Source organism: Protomyctophum bolini (assembly GCF_963924005.1).
Source record: "Protomyctophum bolini genome assembly, chromosome: 8".
NCBI classification, from domain to species: domain Eukaryota; kingdom Metazoa; phylum Chordata; class Actinopteri; order Myctophiformes; family Myctophidae; genus Protomyctophum; species Protomyctophum bolini.
In genome coordinates, this window is record NC_137869.1 from 18,138,362 (window position 1) to 18,161,221 (window position 22,860).

The following is a 22,860-nucleotide window of genomic DNA, read 5'->3' on the forward strand; positions in this document are numbered from 1 at the left end:
TATCTATTTATGTGCACAATTACTCAGCTTCCCAGAGTTGTCATCAGCAGTAGTCGTGGCCCATGATGCATCGTTTATATTCTTGACCATGTTTGCACAACAATCTAAAGTCACACAGCGAGGGAACAGTAGATACATCTGGCCTACTGCCTTACATGGGCAAATATCTCCAACCACTGAGTCGGCTGGAATTTCAACCCGTGACGTCACCGCCTACTACTCTCCCAGAATTTGGAAAAAGAAGTTTCACTTTTTGGTGGGATTTGAATCTGTGTGTTATTCCTAGAAAGCGAGGTAAGCTGAACGATACAACTTCATTTTGTGTGACAGAATAATGTACGCGGGTGTGTGTGTTTGTTCAGTACACGGACACGGCTGCGGTAGAACGGTTAGAGTTGTGTTGGAAGTAGCTTATAATGCTTCACTATGTTTCTTCCTTGTTGGAATGATATGGAATTTACTGTAGTTCAGGATGAGGGCGTGGGCTCACAAACAGCCGTAGCCTTGGCTCGCGTTAGCGAAAGGAAGCGAGGGGGTAAACTAATAAAATGCGACTCGTTAAAACGCCAGCCATCATCAACTATCCGCTGTAAAGGTGAAACGTTGTGAATGAGCGGCTCGGTGAAGTTTTGTGTTGGGATAGACGTGGATCTGCGGACCGCCGGCCAGGCGGTCGGTCTGTTAAACTGTTGCTGTTTTTAGCAGATGAACAATGCGGAAGAAACGCTGTCACACCGCTGCAGAAACATGATGCTTCTCTATCTGCACAGGAATGTGTAGGCTGCTCATAATACACAGCATACTGAGCCTAGGCCTATGTTTCTGTACGTTCTTTACAATGTAGGCACACCTACCTACTACCTTTTACCAAGGGAAATTACTTTGTAAACACAATATTGCTTATAATTGCTACCAAAGGAAGTATACGCGCCGTATTTACGACACAGGGCCATAATACTCAAACTATTTTGGATGAGTCATAATAATATGATGACCTGGATATGGTTGTCGCGGTCCACTGTTGTCCGATGATAAAGTTGATATCGTACTGCAGTTGCTGAACACTTAGATTTGACTAGACAAGACTGTAAAGGTAAGAAATGACCATCAACTACAAGAAAGGCAGGAACAGTGATCTGTTTGGAAGAGAGAGAAAGGACTTTGACATGACAGCCATATCCTGTTTAAAGGCTCTGTATATCTCCAACAAAAATGTTTAGATCGCTTTCTTTGTTTGGCTGGCCTGCTCTTTCATCTTATTAAATTGAATAGCTCGCTCAGTGCTCACTATAGCTCTAGCCTCTGGTCCATAGCCCTATTGCCCTTTAGAGCTATGGAGCAGAGCTAAGTGCTCACCTGATATCAAAGCCACTAGTGTATTTCAGTGCAACCTGTGGTGGTATGTATTGTCTTTCTTCTGAAGTTACTCATAGTGGAAGTGTCAGTAGTGGTCTACATTTCAACTGTACACTGATATGTTATTTTTAGATAGCCCCTGTGAAGCATGTCATGAAAGTGAAACATTGGTTTCTTCAACTCTCTCATACTTATAGTATCGACATAGAAGTAACCTATGAATGAGTCTTGATCTCAGTGCAAGAGTTTGAGTCTCCAGTTGTTTTCTAAGCGTCTAGATGATTTGTTAATTTCAATGACCTCCAATTTGGTATTGATTGAAGTATTTATTACATTTCAAGCACAACTGTGGACAACACCATAAAGCATTACACTTGTTTACCCTTTTCAATTCATCAGATGCATGGCCATGGACACCCATACCTCTTAGAGTACACAATTGGAACCAACCAAGAGCCAATTTTGTTCCATTTGTACACTTTTGGACCTCAATGGGTACTGGCAGCTACTGGGTGCTCTTCTTTGCACTTGCTTCTTAAAATCTTTTTTGTTATTACCTATGCTGCTGCATTGTCTGAAGAAATAAGTTTTACTCTTATGTACCTGGCTGTACACAAGATGTAACAATGAATCACAACCTTGAATCCTGGGGGAACCGCTGGCCTAGACTTGTAAGATCTACTGTATGCTCAGCAAAAAAAAAAGGCAGATAACATGCTGAAAATTCATCTCCCTTTGAATATGAGTTTGAACTTGTACTTTTTGATATGAATTTCAAATCAATAAGCTCCCCCTGAGATCTCATCATCAAACTGAATTTATCTGTGTCATTCCCACACATTTCTTGAGTCAGCCAACATTAAACAGAGCTGTCTCTAAAAACTCCTGTTAGAAAGGACACATTTTGACAGTTTCAGAGCTGTTCAAGTTTAAAGCCTAGTGCCCCCAACTGCCTTTGAGCCTAGCTGTTACTGTACTTGTTCAATGGCATAATTTTAATGAGCATAGGCCTGACTAGAAGGAAGATATCCACGTGCATTCTCAGGCTTAAAACATTTGAGGATTTTTGACATTCTTAAGTGTCACACCCTAAGTGTTTTACCCCTGCCCTGTTAAGGAATAGTTATCACTGACTGGTATATTTTTCACAACAATAACCACCACTCCACACATACTGAAGGTTTTTTGACTACTTCTCTAAACACCATTAAACTTCATATACAACATTTTATTCACAAAATGACACAGAAATGTAATTGTTTATTTTAGTGTTAATAAATAACATTTTTGACAACGTGTTGTTACATTCCAAAATGTATCCTTGGGCGCTAGGGCCCTAGGGCCCTGCTGCAGCATTCCTTTTAACCATTCCTTTGTATAGAATAGATAGACAAACGCTGTAATGAATACAGAGATGTCTAAAATGAATGCCCATTGATGCCTAGGGGCCGAATCTGGGAACGCCTTCTAGGGCCTGACCTAAGGTTTCTGATTCAAATTCTGATTAATTTTTAAATGGTTATTATGTTGCTACATATATAGCAATAGCTGATGAGACACAGAGAGCGCACCAGCATCAAAGGTAGAACAACGTAAACTGTAGATTGCACCATGCGTCGATGACTTTAATGCTCCCCTTGCTTTAAGAGCAATGAACATAAAGTATATTCAATTCTTAATTTTGTTGACTGAACAGTTATCAGTCAGACCCGAAATTGTATTATATCAGACTAGTCTGTTCGGATGATTCATTTTACATTGACCTCCACACACACAGATATGTGTATTTTATATGAGATATGTAATTTCCTTTAATTAAAAAAAGGATATTGTATTGATACATTTTACATATCTTGACAAACTTATTTAAGTCTCCGAGAGGCTAAAGCGGGGAAACGTTTTACCTGTCAGACGCGCTGCGGCGCTGCTTTAGTCGTCTGCATGAGAATCACTGCTCCAGGCCAGGGTACTGCTTTTGTTTATTTTATTAAAGTTAAAACAGTTCATTACCACAGTGAATCACAGCACAGGATAGCATAGTTTAAAGCGTTTGCGGTCAACAAAGTTGGACCTTCCCTGTTCACCCCCTCTCTCCTTCCATTCATGAAATGCCGCCTCGCGAACAGCTGACTTTACTATGAGTGACGTAGGCTAGTAGCACACAACACCACGTGACCCATATAACTGTCACCAATAGATATCATTTTGACTGTCCTTTTCTAGTAGGTATTTATATGGCCTACATTGTTCAGAAAAATGTTGTGTATTGACACTGGCATTAAAGAACCATACCGGTGGTCTGGCATATTTAGCCCTACTATTTGCCGGTATATACAGTAAACAGTAGTTTGGCAGTTGGCAGAACTTGGCACCACTGTCGCTGCCAAGTGCCAACCATTTTCCAAAGCATACTGTACCTTGATTTTCCATATGATATCAAAATCAACTTGCAGAGGATTGAAACTCACAGAAGCTGTGAGTTTGTACATCTGTGCAACCAGGTATATATCAAGCATTGCTGTATTACTGACTGATCTGCACAACCAAGTATAAATCAGGTATTACTGGGACTGTTGACCTGTTCACCCAGCTTGTACTGTACATTTAACTGTATCAGATGAGTAACGCAGAGTTCTGTTTTCTTAAGGATCTCAGATATCAAAGTCCAGTGAGCGAAGTCTATCACCTGGAAGAATCATTTAATCCAGAGAGGAGAAAAGGTATGGCAACTCTGCTTTAATCTGTAATGCTAGGTTGTTCTTCTTTACTTAATCCATAGAGGAGAAAAGGTATGGCAACTCTGCTTTAATCTGTAATGCTAGGTTGTTCTTCTTTACTTAATCCATAGAGGAGAAAAGGTATGGCAACTCTGCTTTAATCTGTAATGCTAGGATGGTCTTCTTTATTTAATCCAGAGAGGAGAAAGGTATGGCAACTCTGCTTTAATCTGTAATGCTAGGTTGGTCTTCTTTCTTTTGGTGTGACCACATTAGAAACAAATAATGTTTATTTTCCCTGTGCTAGGATTAGGATCTTTGTTCCTTTTGTGTGACGCCTGATGTCGATAGCATCATTGGAGAATAGAGTTTGTGAATGGAACATTTCAATTAAGTTCTGGACAGGTTGTGGAAATGTACTCAACATACCCTCATGAACTACTGTTGAAATTCCCTTGAGCTAGGCACTTTACCCCTCCAGTGGATCTTCTGTAGAACAAAGAGATCTGTGCAGTGGTCACTGACCAATACAAATAAAGCTGGAAGAACTAAATGTATTTGCAAATAATTCGAAAACGTAAAAAATAAAAAAGTTTTAGAGTGTGCCGTGCACATACAAAACCAAAACACAGGTGCCTGGCAGACACATGAGAACAGTGCATATGATTTAACACACGCTCCCATTCAAATTGGAGCCCTCATCCCAGTTGTGAGGCCTGTTGTTTTTAATCAAATATATATTTTTACAATGTATGTTTCAGCTTTTCAATATTTCAATGTTAAAGATAATCACACCAATGACCTGTACTCTCCAGGGACTTGGATAAAGAAGGGTTTGCTCACTTTGCTGCCAGCCACTGTCTGTTATATCCAATTCAGGCAGTGTCCATGTATTGTTCACTCTTGTCTGCAGTTAATATTGCCATAACCTCCGCTGACCTACTGCTCTCATGGGGAGCAGACATACTTTAATTATACATCCTTAATCACTGGAAGACATTCTATATGACAGGATGGCGCCCTCACAGTAAATGGGTTATCATTACCTGTTAATCCTGCCCTGGTGGTCTGATTAATAAAGAGGGATAATGTTTCTCAGTTCTGAACGTGCTTATATGCTCCTTCCTCTTTCTTCAAGATGACATGCACTGCTGCCTGCCATAACTGTGCACAATGTTTGCATTTGGGAAATGTACCTTTTGATCTAGCTCTTCTTGATGTATTTATGTACAATCCTGCTGACTACAAAAACATAAATGTTTTACATTGTTTTCTGTTCAGTAGACCGCTTGATTTAGAAGCATTACGTTTCTGTTGTGGCTCAAAACGAGGCTCTATTCAGCGTGCTGCCAAATCCGTGGCAGCAGATTCCCATGCTGCTGTGTGCCTCTGTCTGTGCTGCCTGGCAAGCAGACACTCTGTTACCCATCTTAGGTCAGAAGCAAACGCAAATCAATCGTGAACCGTTCCCCTACAATCATCATCATTATTATTATTATTCCCTCATGAAAGGTATGCACCACAGAACCAGTAGCGTTGAGTGACTGTGGCACGCCAAGTAACACATTCCCGGCGAAAAGCAAACTGAATTGATATTGCCCTCAATACTACTTTCCTCATTTTTTCTCCATATTTGGAAATGTTTACCTCCTCATGATGGCTCACAGAGCTTGGGGAGAGGGGATGTGAGTCACTGTAGATGTAGAACGGTTTGCAAGGGCTCCTCTCCCTCACAAGGGTGAAGAAGAGGAAGCCATCCAAGTAGACTGACATCTAAACGTAACGTAGTAGCTTCATATGCTGCAGTGATCTACAGAGGACTTGTGAGTATCATGCTGTGCTCTTCATTTCTATATATAGTATTATAGGTTGTTTTGGATCCTGACAGGTCAATTCGTTACACTCTCACTCTTTATTATGTTTCGGTTTATTCCTGTGAAAAAGACTGATAACAAAGTCTTTCTTGGCACTAAGTGAGAAGTGCATATGTGTTAATTGTCTCTCTGTTCGTTCTAGTTCTCTGTTCCTCTGAGTTGACTTGATCATTGCGTCAATTATAGGCTTTGCTCGCTAGTAGTTGACCTCTCTGTTTCTAAGTTATCCATGTCAATTAACTTTTGTTCACGAGGCATTTCAGTCTATGCCAGCTAAGATTTTAAATTTTTATTCTGTTATGACTGATTAGACTCTCATCATGCTTTATTCACTTTGATTGATTTGTAGTGAAGGTCAGCATGGGAGCTCAGTTTGGCCCTATGCACATATTTGATGTGACACTGCAGGGGTTCCTGTGGAAAGGAAACACCCACAGAGTGGCGCTGCTAGTTTTACATGGTTTTTCTTGCATCAGGACATGACGGAATGAGTTTGATGCTTCCAATACTCATCCTGGCTCATCCAATATTTAGTGGTTCAATCTCTGCTGTTTTGCTGATGGGAACCTACTGTATAGCTAGCTTGTGTGTGTGTGTGGAAAGGAAAGGTACTATGTTTACCCAGGGTAACTGGACTAAGCTCAAGAACTTGTTTACAGCCAGGCCCTGCTCATAGAACATTTCATGGTAGGGGTTCAATGCCTTGTCCAAGGGCACTTCAGTGGTGGTAATTTTAACGTGCCGGTCCGGGGATACGAACTAGCGACCTTCCGATATCAAGACCGCTCCGCAAACCGTTCGGCCACCGCTGCCCTGTGTGTGTCGGAATATGATTTTGATTGGCTGAGCACGGAATGTTTTTTTTTTAGTGGTGCTAGCCACTTCTATACGCAGCAATGTGTGTCCCTCTGTATGTATGTATGTCTAAGCACGGAAAGCACCTTTATTTCCTTTTAGGCTTTTCAGCGTTGTTATTAGAGACAGGAAATCAGTTGAGCGATGGGAAGAGACCTGACACGAACCACACTGAAACGCAGGTCCTTGTGACTCACTAGGAGCATGTGGTCAGCTCTAACCGGTCATCGGGTACCTCAGTATGCATGTTTTTGAGAGAATATTATATTAGTATATATTATACAGCAATGACAGCATATACAGTATATACCAGTAAGTTAGCAGTAAGACGCTAACTTAAGAGGGTGAGAAACGAGCGAGGTAGCGTGCACCCATCCGCCTGCCCTGGGTAATGGCAGACTGCTGGGCGAGCGCTGGGGCTTTGGCATGGGGGGCAGATCAACATATAAAATGTCAGAACAGGTCAGCTCCATATATGGAGATCTAACTTTGGGGCGGGCCCGTCTAGAGTAGCACCACTCAGTTCACACGGGTGTGTTTTTTTTCAGACCTCCAGTTCTACAGAATGGGGGGACTTTTTTATTATTATTTCCACACAACACCTCTAATGTATATTAATGACATAGTAAAATGTTGAAAATGAGTGGTATTCCGCTTTAATAACATTTGAACAAGTTGCTCCTTTATCTTTTCCTTGTCAGCAGTGTAGACACGTCATTGTTGTGCATACTGCAACGAGCAACTGTCAGAAAAACATGCAAGAATTGATAAAAGGAATAAAGGATTAATAAAGCTCCGATACATTCATGTAGATTCTCAGAGTTAACGTTTCCGATTCTCTAACGATTCACCTGACCTTTCTCTTGGCTCTTTTCGGAGATGTTTGAAGCATTACCGGCAGGCACCTCACAATTAGCTTTCAAGCACACTTCACACGCTGAGGGGAATAGGTAAATGTGCCGGAATCTCACTGCAAAGGCTGACGTTGATGTCTTTAATGATGGCATGGTGTGATAATCTAATTAAGTTTATCTTAAAGTTACACAAGGGCTTTTATCGTCTTCCCCAGGGATAGTCAACCCATTTGCTTCACACTCTTATCTTTATTCAATTCTTCTCTCATTTTTAGGAGATGCTAATCATATTATATTGGTTCCGTTCTATTTACAGTATTTTATTTTACAATTTTCAATTTACAATTTAGACATTTAGGCATTTAGGCATTCTACAGTTCTGCTTGCAATGGGAAGTGCATTCCAGAGTTTTGGAGCCAGAAGGGAGAAGAGTTTGGGACGTGTGGAGCGTTGTCCCGGTGTTTTTAGTGAATGTACTTCCAGCTTCCCTGCGTTGGCTGATCTGAGAGCGCGGGAGGGTTTTAACACTAATTATGCTAAGGACATGCCTTGACGTGTATAGGCATCCTTAGGCAGCCTACTCCTACTCTTGTGTTTTGCACATGCGCACTGCCGTTCACTTCCTTGTTTATGACTCTATTAGAATGGCTCATATCTAGGGAGCTCTCCATGGTTTTGACCAAAACGGCAATGTTCTGTCTTCATTTCTGACTTCAGTAAGCATCTCGTTTGGAATATAAACGCTTCTAGAGAGACTTTAGATGTTACAGTGTGAGGAAGAATTCCATTTCAGCTTGATAGGCTTGTTTGCATACATGATTTCATCAATGTATGCAAATATATGTGACTGATTTCAGAGGAGTTGTGTTGTTACTCTAATCGTGTTGCAAACTGTCTATGTCCTGTGTCTATAAACTTGTTGTAGACTAACAGTATATTTACCCAAGGCAGTGCTAATAAAATTTTGATTTCATAGCCTGTAGACATTTAACAGATCATCTAGAAAATATGCTGCATCTCGATATCATCAATAATCACAACGTATGAGATCAAGATTGCGGATTATGTCTGACAGCATCCTTGGAAAATAGACTTGATACCTCATTCATAGCTCAAAGCATAATGAAGATGGTTGTGGGATTTGAGCTCAGTAACTTGTTTGATAAACAGTCAGCAACTCTGATCACAGGACTGACTTACCGGTAATCTGTTCTCACTCCAGTGTTTTTTATATGACTGCTGTAGAGCTAATAAAACACTTTTCACCCAATTAGAGATTTAGAGTGATGATTTGAGATTTCTTTTTAACCGTAACCACAAAATATAGTCAAAGATGTGATGTGTTGTTTTTGGTCAGACTGTATAATTCACACATTGCACATAAGGCATTCTAGCATTTGTTATGAATGTTGATAGTTGTGTTATAATAAACTAATTATAATAATAACATAAAAATAATAATTATATGTGTGCTTTGCAAGGCCCTTTAGGCTTCATAACTTCATAGGCTTCATAACTCATAATAATTATGCAACAACTTATAACAAAGACACTTTATAACTGACTAAGTTATGTGCAGTTCCACATATAATGCATTATGACCAGCACTTATAATGCGTCATAAATGTTGTTAAAAGTTGTCATACTATCACTTATATATTTTTTTTGTCATATACATGATTATAACCAATGAGGCAAACAAAGCCAGTATGTGTGTATGCAGCAGGGGGTAGCACTTTATCTAAACTTACCAGGCATGTAAATTAACTAATCAGGGGTTGATACTAAGGACTCAGAGGCACTTGCCCGTTGGGCAAGTACAGGTCTAGTTCTACTTGCCAAGGTGTCAGGCCCACTTGCCCGAAAATTAAATAGTTAATTATAAAATGATAGGTAAAATTTTAATTACCGTTCAATTGATCAGCTTTTTTTTTTGTCATACCTAATTTTTTATGCCAAATACCGACATAGCTATGAATATGGGGTTCAAACGTATTTTATATTTTTAAGTACAGAATGCCTGAAGAAGGTCTTTGACCGAAACGTTGCCTATAAATAAAGTTCGTATTGCAAGTGCAGACGGTCTTTGTGCACTTTATGTGCATTCTTCTGAGTATATTTTTAAGTGTAGCAACAGTGAAAACAGAACCTTGGCTTGTAGCACCTTACAGTGCTCTTATTTTACATTCCACAGACCAGAAGACAGCGCTCTTGCCACGTTCAGGTATTTAGATAGATATCTCGTGTTGTGTTTCTAGAGGTTGCTCAAACGAGCACTTGCCCAGTCGGGCCAACTGGAAGCAAACTCCACTTGCCCGAAAGTTTTATTTACCTGCCAGGGCCAGGGGTAGTGGTGCATTCAATTAATCGATGTGGGAATATATCGATCGAACATCCGGACGATAGGTGAATCGATCGAGAGGCTGCTGTATCGATGCGGCAATAATAAACGGCATGAATTATTTGGGTGACGCAGTGTTGCCAAATGTACCTCTGTTTAACGTTATCAAAGCCCCCCTTGGGAGTTGCAGTGCACTCCCTTCCCAGACCCCTTGTTAGGATGTTTAAATTTTATTTAAATTGAAAGATCTCTGTGGGCCTGAACGTGTTTTATTGTATTTGTACAACATGGTCATTATTTTGAATAAACGTATAATATTTATATAAATATATCGTATCGTGGCCTCTGTATCGTGATACATATCTATCGTGAGATTGCAAGCAATTTCCACCACTAGCCAGGGGCAAACCTTAGTGACAACGCCTGAACTTGTACTATTCTTTATTCTTCTCAATGCAGTATCCTCTCCCAGTACAACACTGAAGATTTTATTTGGACGTTTGAGGAATTGTGGATCCTAGACAACTGTTGTTTTTAAAAGCTGCACTAACCTCTAAAACCTTTTTGTGCATTGCACAGTTGAAGTCGTTCCTCATTCATGTAACACAGATGCATAGTGAAGTGAAAAGCCTTTTTCTTGGGGTCACAGAGCAGAACAGAAACAGAATACAATGTGTAAACAAGCTGTCAGGACAATAAACACAGAAGGTGATGTGGTGAATTATCATAGAAGGGTAGGTAAATGGACATTGTGTGTTTCCTAGGTGTTCTACTACCGGTACATAAAAAAAGAAGAACCTGGCATTTCCTGAGATGGAAAATCCATATTATGGACTAATGTTTTCTTCTCTCTTCAAACTAAATAGCCAGAAGAGTATTCTATGAAATAGCCTTAATGAAAATTACAAACTTTTTATATTAGTTTGTATTAACCATCGATGATGTCACTGGTGGATGGGTCTCTGAACTGCCCACAGCCCTCCTATGAGACACAGACTAGAAAAAAGTAGAATCATGAACATTAGTGAGCACTAATTATATGAAGTTGAACAACGGTGAAGTGGTCCTTTACCTGAGAATTGCTTCTCACAGGACCACTGTTAGACATACTGCTATTTCCTCCCAAGATCATTTGACATCCTCTGCTCTTGGCAGTCTGTTTGAGCTGCTGTAGATTTGTTGTTTCTGACTCTGCACCTGCTGCACAAGGAGATCAGTTTGCTCTTGGGAGAAATTACGTTTCTGAGCCTTTTCTTCCATGACACTGTAAAAATTACCAGTGCAGCACACTGCTCTTAAAGGTAATACAGCGATCGTTTGATTGATGTTGTTATCCACCTGCAAAAGGCCCACTGATAATATATTCAGCCCAGCCCAACCCACCTCATCACTTTGCCTCGGGTACTTCACCCTTCCCCAGTCTGGACAATATAAAACGTCTGTTGTCGTCGTCGTCCACACACCATTGTGCTTCAGCAGGTTACCCCAATTTAGGGCCATACTGTAATTAAAGCCCTGCTAGCTTTGAGACCGTGCTGCTTCTTACACACAAACCAAAGTGGTTTGAATTAATTGCCATCCTTAGATCCAGATACACCTTGATTATGTGACTACAGAGATAGACAGACAGACTGTTAGTTGGAGTGGTTAATTGGAGCGGTTAGGCACTGTACTGTGTGCTGTAGTGTACTCTGTGCTGTACTGTACTTTTACTGTAGTCTGTTCTGTACTACTGTGTACGGTTCTCACAGTCACGCCGCCCCGGTGCCCCCCCCAGGTGACCCAGCGCTACTGCTGTCCATAGTGCAAACGGACATGGGGACATAGGGATGGATGGACGGACATAGCTGGTAGTTGGAGCTGTTCAGGCACCGCTCAAAAAGCAAAATGGTGTTGATATTGTCAGGTGAAAATTTGCGTGACCAATATGGGCAGTTGTGTAATGATCCAAGGAATCCAGGGGGAATTTTGACCTACAGTTCAAAACGTGAATCGGCCTGTTATAGTGCGACCATGAGGCCGATTTGAAAGTTGTAGGGTGGCATTTCCTCCTAGTGGGAATATGCATACAAAGTTTCACAGCAGTCAGACCTGATTTGGGGTTCGACTGCACGCACGTGTTAAATGGAACAGGGGTAAGGTTAAAAGATTTATTGGGTTGTGGAAATAAACACCCTACCTTTTTTCTACAGTGACAATAGATTTTGCTATGTTATGTTTGGTGTGGTTAGTTACAGAACAAGGGAGCCACAGAAATACCATTAGAGCAATTATAACTGTTGGCGCTTCTTGCTATAGCAGAGAAGTTGAGTTTTTATGCAAACATGGAAAGTGATAAGACGTGGCTGCAAATATAATTCTGAATTAGAACATTTCTCAGGTTTTCATCTAGATCATTTTTAAATATTAAAAGGTTAGCTTGTGACATTTAAAAGTCTCAGGTCTCCGAACTTATTTTAAAAGCTCTTCAAGGGTGTTAGTGTTCATACTAAGTGGAAGTGGAATAGTAAATGACTATTAAGAGCTATAATGGTATATTAAATATGTGAGCAAAGTGTTATGGATTCAAAAGAGAATGCACTAGTGTAAATGCCTCTCTATAGCAATTTGCATGTGGAGCAATTCTGCAGCCATTGTGATAATGTGAGGTTGCCTTGGCTTTTAACCTTTTTCTTTTTGCTCTTGAACTTGATTAGCCTATGTCACTGGTTCCCAAAGTGGGGTCCGGGGACCCCCAGGGGTCCTTGAGGGAGTTCCAGGGGGTACCCAGCTAAATGATAGTTTGGAACCAAATGGACCCAATATGGGTGTGTTACTCTGAGAGTGTACAAATGGAACCATTTGTACACTCTCAGAGTTAAATCAACATTGATTTTACAATATAAATCGGGGGTCCCAGAGTTAGAAATAACATTAAATGGGGGTCCGTAGACTAATGCATGTCAAACTGGGGGTCCTGGAAATGAAAATGGGTTCAGAATCACTGCTAGAGCTGTAAAAATCTTCTCTCATGGGGGTCCCTGGCATATCTTTTCCAAATGGTGGTCCGCAGGCTCATTGGTATCAATTTGGGGGTTCTTGACATGAAAATGTTTGCGAACCATTGGCCTATGTGAAGAAAAGCTAAGAATGGGTGTTTGTATGACAGGAGAAAAATAATATAATTTAATATTAGTTCTTAACTTATGAAATTTGACTTCTCTACTATAAGTTTAAATTGACTGCCTAAGGCTATTCATATTAAAAAAGATGATAATGTAATATTTGTGGAGCTGAATGCCTGTTGAAACCTTTGTTTATGTAAACTCATGTTATTGCTTTGATTATCCATAAAAGTTGTTAGCATTTTTATTAACTGGTCTAGACTCTACACTAGAGCAATTTCTTTTTTGACTAGATTGGTAGCTGCAAAGAAGCACATGCAGTAAATATGATCTAATCTCATGATTCTCATCACACCTTGACACCTGGCATCTCTATTTTGGGCAAGTCATTTTAGGTGAAAAAGTCCAAACCAAAAAAAATCTAACAATTCAAAAAAATAGTGAAGATTATCAATCTACAAGCTCACAGCGCATTGCATCACAACACGTTGTGAGCTTGTAGATCTGCTATATTCAAACAATATAGGGCTTTTGTGGTTAAATTAGGTGCATGTGTCAGTCGACTGGCACACTGTGCATGTTTCACGTGGATCAGTGACAGGATTAATTGCCAACAAGTCCCCTGTGGTTCATAAATGCAATTACCTACTGACCCAAATCATTCACTTGGCTGGAAGTCACTATCCCTGTGCTGGCATAGTTGTACCTGGGAGTTTCTCTTTTCACATGATCTTGCTGTAGTCCGATTTAAGAGTATCCACTTCTCCAAGGGTGCATAAGGATCTCAGGGCAGTATTTATACAAACTAGAGGACATTTTTTAAAGAAAGGATGATACAGATAAGATTGTAAGTATGTAATATTGTGCCACACAAGGTCATCATCCATATGTATTTTTAAGAAATTCCTCACTTGTCCATTTAAGTAATGAGCAAGTTATTTCCAAGAATGTCCACTGTAAATTCATCCCATTTAAAGGTCAAGCATGCTTGATATAAGCCAGTGTCAGAAAAGTCTAATAGCCTTATTACACTGCCAAGAAATTACTTTAGTTCTTATGTCTTAGCTCATATATTGCTTAGTGAAATCGTGTAATTAGAGAAGTCCTTATTATGAAAAGGCCTGTGTCGTGTCTACCAGCCAACTAAAACTTAGGAACAGAGCTATTTTCTACATGGTCTCTATACGCTGATTACACATTAAGTCCATTAGCAGCCTCACTCATCTACACTTGTTAGAACATATGATAGAATACTCATACAATGTGAACCTCTTATATGCATATTCATCAAAGGCTTTATTATCCATATTTATAAGTCTTCACATGACGACTGAACTTCTCAGCATTTCCAAAGTGATGATTACACCTAGCAGTATATCTGCCATTGTCACAGACATGGCAAAATTGCTTTATCATCCATTGATCAGGCAGTGATGAACACTGACCTAATTGTCCACTGCCGGTGTGCGGTGAGCAGGTCTCCAGCTTAGTCAACGGTGTTGGCATAAATAAATAAAACTAGTAAAAGTCCCATCTCATGCATCTAACACACATTACAGGGTAGCCATTGTGAATGCATCACAAGTACATTTAGCACCATTAGAATAAAAGATGTTCTAAATTATTAAACATTAACTGCCAGTTATAATTGATTAATTCTTCAGCCAGTGCCAGTGTTTTTCAGTGAAGACCCTTATTTTGAAGGCCCACCGGGACCGGAGACGATCATCTTTTCTTCCACCCAGAAAATAAATGTTATACTTTATACTATAACTGCGATCATCGGTTCTTTAATTATGGGCCGTTGAATAAAGCTAGTTTTGACCAAAATAGGGGGGGAGGGGCGCCAGAATATATATTTTTTGAATGTTATTTAGACTTCCCTCGATCTCTGGTCGTCTGGCTATGTGAGACTTCACTATACTGTAGGTACTGCCACTATAGGGCATAGCAGTGGCCGTGGTTTTCTGGCTCCACTGAAAGATCTGCCATTATTATTCCCATAGAGATTTGCAAAAATATTTATATAAAGTATTTTAAGCCTAGAATCAAGCCATCCAGCATTATGGTGAATCATGAGTTGACCATAAAACCTTTGATATTGTAAAAAAAAAAGAAAAAAAGAGCATATGTATAAGCTCAAAACACGCCGCATTGCGTCGCTTTTGAGCTTGTAGATCGGCTATTTTTGCTACGACAGTAATATCCAATGTGGGCCTCTGGAGTAAGCGTGGAAAAATAGACAGTGGCCCTCTCCATTGTCAAAGTTGCCCATTCCTGCCCTATTGTATTGACAACTGTGTCTGGGCCTGTGTTCTTGTGCCTGACCGAATCCCAGCCATCGGAATCACGTGAATATTGACAGTCAAAGTCCTTGTCTGATTTTGTACCATACCCGTCTCTGCTATGGGCTGTTATGAAAGTTTTTGTAAGGTCTACTATGGGTTCAGGTTTAAGCATAAATCTATCACAGGAATAATTTTCATGCCTACCGGGGATGAAAATAAATCACCCAGAGGTATTGATGTAGAAACCAGAGGGGGATCACACACTGCTTTGATCATTGTACAGTGCTTCTGAATTGCCATGGATACGTTGATTGTTTTTCCTTTTTCTTTTTTTTATATAAACAAGGTATTTGAGTATGTGACCTCATGATTGGTACTTCGGAAAAAAACCCCACCTTGGTAGTGCTAGAGATGAGACAAAATTAGCAGGCATCCAATTTGTGGTGGTTGGAACAAAAGGCATTGATCCCTGTTCATGTTTTTGCGACCGAAGGTTGCAGTTAACTATGGAATCGAGCATTTCCCGTCAGTTAGTGTCGGGCACCATATATGGTGGTCTAGACTGTAACACTCCAAATCATCATATAAACTCAGCAACAAAAGTTCTGAAACTTAACTTTGGTCCATTATGTCTCCACTTTAATAATACCAATTGGCATTGTATTTTATATCATTGTTAGCACCCAGTGTGTGAATTGTGCTACAGCTTGTCAAGTCAAAAGCTGCCTGTGTGAGGTCAATCATTCTCGTGTATTTATTAAAATTGGATTCCGTGCAGGGTATGAAAACAACCAAACAGGAGTAAACACCACGTGTGGGTGGAGAAAACTGCAGCATTCTGTCAAGAGGAGAAAAGCTGCTCGTAAAGCAGTATCACCCGACGTATACAATACATTTATTGGTTGTCAGCACTGCTAAGTAGCAGGTTAGAGGTTATGGACTGAGTCTTAACAGGTCATTCTAGAATCTGTCTCATTAGTGGATTATCCAATTGTTATATGACCTCTTGCGTGCATTGTGGATCATAGAAGATCCACCACACACTCACGACACGTGCAAAAGGTCCGAAATCCCAATAATCTGACGCCCATAAATCCGACTACCCAATATTCCGACCATAGAGCCCCATACTAACCCTATCCCCAAACCCTAACCGCATGCGGAAGCCACGGGTGAGTCTAATACCGGCCACGTAGTCATACTAATGGGATGTCGGACTAATGCGTGCAAACATTGTAACTTCAGTCATCGTTTGAGCTGTTTGTTTAATGTCTACAGTGACTGTTTAGGTTTGTAGCATGCGCTGGCAGAGTTAAGTAGAGGTCAGGAGGAGAGTCACTGACACTCGCTGCTATTAGACAGATCCAGCACATAAGATGGCTCAAAATGTATGAAAGTGCTCCATAATCTCTTAAATCCCCTTGCTCTGGGAACCCAATTTCAGCTTGTTGTAGTCAACAAGTCAGCGGGAACACAAACAAACAAGACCGTATGATCCCTTTTGCCTCCTAGGGATTGCACTTTTCGTGCCAGAGCGTAGTTGTAAAACAAGGGACCTTTGAGGACAACATTGATAAGCATTCATTTGACCATTTTTTGAGTGGTGCAACCACTCCTATAGACAGCTATGTGTGACCCTGGGTCTGTCTGTCCAAGCACGAAAATAGCGTTATAGCGTTTGTTCACCACCAAGTGTCACTGTTGCACAGCCTAACACACAGACACACACCGGCCAGGGAGGAGGGCCAGTACAGTACAGTACAGTACAGTATAGTACAGCACCACTCACTTCAGACATATGAGCAGTAATTTTGGTCAAGACAAACACGGAAACAAGTTAGTAAAAACAGTCTTTTGCCTCCACAATCTTTCATTATTGTTTCACAGTAAAATCCTTCAGTGTTGTTGATGATGATACCTTTCTAACTCAGAGTATATACGATGTAACCAAATGGACCTACATTTGTAGACTCTTAAATAAACACTCGCTTCACCGTGTATGATGCACCAGAGACACAAGCTATGATGGACTGGCTATGGGTGACATAAAAAAGAAAATAACTTGTCTGTATATTTGGTTTGTGGTTTTCTCTGTGTACCGGAGAGGAGACGAGAGAGCGACGCCATCTTCCCACTAAATTCCAAACATGCTAGGCATTCCTGTTTAGCAGAGAAGAGGAAATTGGAGCTCTGCTAATGTATAATCATCCAGGGGAATAATTGCTCGTAATTGTGAGAAAGTTAAATGGTCTTTGTAAACCTGTCAGAGTGAAAAGGAAGATGCAGTACACACAAATACCTGTTTTATCTTATTTGCTTAAAGCTCTAGTCTTATTTTAATTGCAATTAATAACACAAGCTGTTGATGTGGTTGTTGTTAAGGCCTATTTAAGGTCTGTGATGCAAATCTCTACTGTATTCTGAGCTTTCAAAGGGGTTTCTTCCTAGCATTTCACTTACGGTAGCTTGTGAGCATTCCAACACCCGCTTGGTCTTTATTTAACCACTTTCAACTATTTGACCACTTTTACCGACATGTACATCTTTGTGTCTCAGAGTTATATTTTCACGTTCACTGTTTCAGAACCAAACCAACTGGATTCACCAGGTGGGGTTCACCAGTGGATTTTCAATAATGACTTCCTTTGTCTGGCCTACCTTCCTGCAAATGGTAGTAGTAAATAATAAGTAGTAGTACGTTTTATTTCGGTCCATAAAAAAAGAAAAGTAAAATCCACTAACTAGTGGCACCGACAAGTGAAGGCAGAATCCAAGGCTTATAACGCCTACCCTTTTTTAAATATAACTCTGGTTGAACAGAATAAAGTACATTGTCAGACAATTGATTTCACAAGAAAATACAAAAAAAGATTTTGGACTGCTCAACTGTCAGACAAAAAAGGTCGCTCCAACATCATCTATGAATGATTGAAGCCTCGCTGCAAGACCCTACTAGTCAATAGCACATTAATCATTTAAGAACTAGCAAGCACTATGCATGTTAACCCAGTTACATCTTTCAAAACATTCTAGGAAACAGTGAAGGTGTATGGAGAAGTTTGTCTGCTGCTGTCAGGTGCCAGTCCAGAATACGTGGTGTACCGCCGCAGTTGCCAACACTTGCCTCACTCACTACGATCCTTTGTTTGTCTTTCATGTTTATTTCATTAGTTTGGAGGCATTTTATTCGTCACTTTTCCACTCTCCGGTTTCTTGACTGAAATCTTAAAGCAACTGTTTGAAGTAGGAAGTAGGAACATTTGTCAAATTCCCCCAAAACCAGAGTCTAACATGCCCTATTTCTGTCTGCTCAGTTTGAAGGTATGTTAAATGGTGAGCTTAGCCTAGTTTAGCTCAATTCCTGGGTGTCTATCGAGTAGCAGCACCTATAAAGGGTGGAAATGACAGTGTGTAGTTAGTTGTATGTTAGAGCAGACATCCATCAATGAAGACCTAGTCAAATGAAAAATAAGTTTTTTACACATTTAGACCATATCCGTGGTCATCATATGGACCTACCTAACAATGGATGTATTTTTATATCATCCATAGAAATCCAATTTGAATTACTTCCTTTGAACAAAAATGTGATGCGTAATGACATGTCGAGTGTCAAATGAATCTTGATTAATTCACCTGTTTTATTCCCATTGCTGCGTCGTCCTCCAAACGCAGAACTACTCTGTTTTTAATCCCATTCAAGATGACATCCAGACAGTGTATTACTTGTTTTAAACTTAATCATCACGCTAAAATATGTATCTGAAAACATTATAGGTTAGAAATAAGCCACAAGCTTTGCTGCCCGTGTCTCTGTCACTTTGAAAACAAACAATCTGCATCTGCGTGAAACTTCTGCTACTTGAGCTGCTACTTGAATAAACCTTCAGACTGCAAGCAATGACATAAAAAGGCATATCACTCATTAGTTTGTCTAACTCTGGCTAAGTAGGACAGTAAAATGATCCCTGTAGTGTAGTACCAGACATGCAACATTTTGTGAGCTTGTAGATCTGCTATTTTACCTATTTTTGAAATTCAGTGATATATATATATATATATATATATATATATATATATATATATATATATATGCTTTTATTATATTGATTAGTTAAATTAATTGTATAAAACATTTTTTATATCCAAAACCAAAACTCATTTTGGGTGGAGATGGATGGAACCAGGTCATGTTCATGTCAGATGAGTCTCTTGTAGTTGTTCTTGTTTGCGTTTTTGCCCTAAGGCAGATCCCTTCAATCCCATTAATAGTGCACCTGGTTTAAAAAAAAAAAGGTACCGTGTGCATTTCTTTAATCGGAACATGCATTTCACTTTGCCCTCCCACTGTAAAGGAGTGGTTATAAATACACTAGAAAGGCCAAGGTGTTTTCATGTATTTTTCATGTTTCTGGTCTACCTTTTTCGGGCTGTGCACATCAAGGCCCCATCAACCTGGTCCGTCGAAGAAGCACTTAGGAAGTAGCATCCATGGAGAAAATGGACCTTGAAAAATGTTTGAATCATCTCCCCCTTTAAGACGGTAAAAGGCAACATAGGTAGCTAAGAACAACATACTGTAAGAATAACAGATTGATCCAGCAATAGTAGTAAGCATTTTGCAACAATATCCTCCATGGCACCACCTCCAGTGTCCTTAAACTCCAATATGTTCAGAACTCAGCTGCCCGCCTGCTCATCAGTACCTGTTCCAGAGACCATATTACACCAAATCAGACAAATCTCCCTCCACGACCTTCACTCCGGTCAAACAAAGAATATACTTCCAAATAATACTCACCATCTACACAACTTGGTCTACTGGACAATATTCAGAGAAAGGCCCTCAAAATAATTGTAGTTGACCAGGACACTGGCAGTATAACACTCTCCATCGACAGCCTTAGCCACAGAAGACACGTTGCCGCTGCTACAGTCCTGTATAAAATGTGTGATTTCTTTCTACGTCTGAGTATAGACATGATAACGCCCCACCTGCCTCTGATTGGCCTACCGACACTGTCCGTCTTGCGTGTCCTCTGAGATGCAAGGGTACTCCGTGGTGGGAAATAATACAAGTACAAGAGAATGGCAACACGCGACAGTAACTTGTAACTTTAATTTTTGTAGAAGAGCTCCTGACCGGATCATACAGACTTTTGAAACAGAGACCAGGCTTTCCTCCGAGGTGGTGGAAAGCCTGGTGAGGCGAGGTTACATGCTGGATAGTCTACTGCGAGGTTTTCTTTTTGCAGATAAGTAAGCATGGGATGGGACCGAGGCTACGAGGTTACTCCGTGGTGGGAAATAAATAAATATCTTTTTAGTATTAGTTTACTATAATTAGATTAATACACGATAATCAACACTAACACTTTAATTTAGAACACAGCCAAATCAAATCATAGTTGTTCAATCAATTACCACGGAGTAGCCTTGCATCTCGGAGGACAGGCAAGACGTCGGCAGGCCAATCAGCGGCAGGCGGGGCGTTACCATGTCTATGCTCGGACGTAGAAAGAAATCACGCGTACAAAATGCACCCACCACTGCCCTAGAGACCTCCAGGACATGCTCCCTCCTCCATACATCATATATATGCATAAGTATGCATCTATCGCCAGTGTATGAATGAAATATATTTATACTGTGTACAGACACTCAACAGTGGCTATGAAACTGATATGGGCACCAATTTCTTTATGCTGTTGTTTCAAATGGTTGCACATGTATATAACATTATTGATCCTCCTACCCGTTTTTAGGATTTATATTAATTGGATTAAAAACCGGTTTCCCTGTTGAAAGCCATCCATCATATGAAGCATAAAGACCTTTTCAGAGCTTAAATTACTTTTCTTTGACAGAATGAGTCTTTAGAATTGTGTTAATGGCATACTGTACTTGCATGATCACTTCATGTTTGATAGCAAAAGGTCTCTGTAACTGAACATTTAATGGCTTAGATAATTTGAGAATTTATCGCTTCATCTTCTTTCAGTGGAGTGGTTGGACTCTAAAGTTATCTTAATGGCTATTTCTTTGACAGAAAGTGCTTCATTTTGTTTAACTGCCAAAAGAAGAGGTCTGGAAATTGCATTATTATTATTATCTCTATGGAGAAGAATCTAAACGTCGATTCTGGGACGCTTATTAATGGATCATTAATTAGATACACCTTTGTTTAGATCACACGAAAGAGTGGAGAGAAAAGAAAAACATTTCCAGATATTCTGTGAATTGTGTAAAATCAGAACCCCTACATACGGTAGGCCTATATGCCATAAGAGAGTATGGCCTGGCTGAAGTCATTGCAATGAAAACATCATCATCTATGGATTCCGGCTATATGACTTGAGGCCATGAGTAATTTATTGGAATCTCTTTAATTTATTAGGGTAGTCATATTACGGCTTTGCAAACTTGGCCCAGGATTTTTCTTTTTTGCCCTCCCCAGGCTAGATTTGTTTAAAGCTGTATTTCACCAGCAGCCCAGCTTGCCTCAGATTTTATTAAACCTGCTTACTTTCTTTGATATTTTACTTGGAAAATAATCATTTTGGGGAAAGGTGTCATGGATGGATTCAAGTGTGGCCCATGCAGAGGCTTCAAAACTCTGCTATGCTAGAAGTTATTTTGGAAGAAGTGTATTGCATATAAACATCAACATAATAGCCTGGTCCTATTTCCTATTCATAGCCTGTTGTGTTGCATCATGCACAGTACAGTTGAGCTGTACTGCCTGTACAGCAGAGTGTAGACATGATGTACTTTTAAAAATATATATAACGTGAAGTGAAGCTTTGTGAGTTTGTACAGTAGATGGGGTATTTTAGCAAAGAGATGGAGTAGAATGTAGAGGGAAAGAGAAGGGGACCATCCGACCAAGTACAGACCCCTGGGGGAGCCCGGTCAGCTAAGTATATAGATTGGTTATTATAATGCATTGAGTTATTAAGAGTGAGAAGCGTGAAGGTGTGCAAATAGGCCTAGTGTTTCTCCATTCTAAGTGGAGAAGGGGAGTGTAAGTATCTTAATTCCTATTTCTTCCTACTTTCTAGACTCAGAAGTTCAGATCCAGAAGGACAGAACCCCCCCACCCAAGAAAAAAAAGAAATAAACACAAACCGCAACTGTCACTTTGACTGATTCAAGTTGCATGCAGCACCAGTATTCCCACTACTGTTCCCTGTAGTATATGTCACACTGGCAACATGGGAAACTGACGGCGTCAATTTATCAGAACAAAAGCATTCCTCAACAAGAAGAGTACACACCTCTGGGCCCTGGAGACAAAAATATCAGTCCACCCCCACCCATACCTGTATCTAAACAGAATGTAGGACATACACAACCTGAAATAGACATTTCCGTCACAATTATATTTTTTCTGTATTTATCCCCCTCAAGTCAAAAGTTGGTGCCTTTTATTTGAATAAAAACTTTAAGTAGCACAGAGATGGGTTTTTAA

At 40.1% G+C, this 22,860-nt stretch overlaps 1 protein-coding gene across 6 annotated transcripts in view; it reads left to right on the forward strand.

Moving 5' to 3' along the window:
- Nucleotides 1–219: 219 nt before the first annotated feature.
- Nucleotides 220–22,860, forward strand: part of lpp (LIM domain containing preferred translocation partner in lipoma) — a 163,322-nt gene continuing 140,681 nt past the window's right edge. For 2 of the 6 annotated variants that reach the window (XM_080770854.1, XM_080770853.1), the window contains exons 1-2: nt 530–589; nt 3,987–4,076. The gene's annotated coding sequence lies outside the window, so the exon portion shown is untranslated. Of the gene's footprint in view, nt 295–529; nt 590–3,986; nt 4,077–5,780; nt 5,897–22,860 lie in introns of those variants that run through there. The other 4 variants (XM_080770855.1, XM_080770857.1, XM_080770859.1 and 1 more) reach the window with 4 other exon arrangements.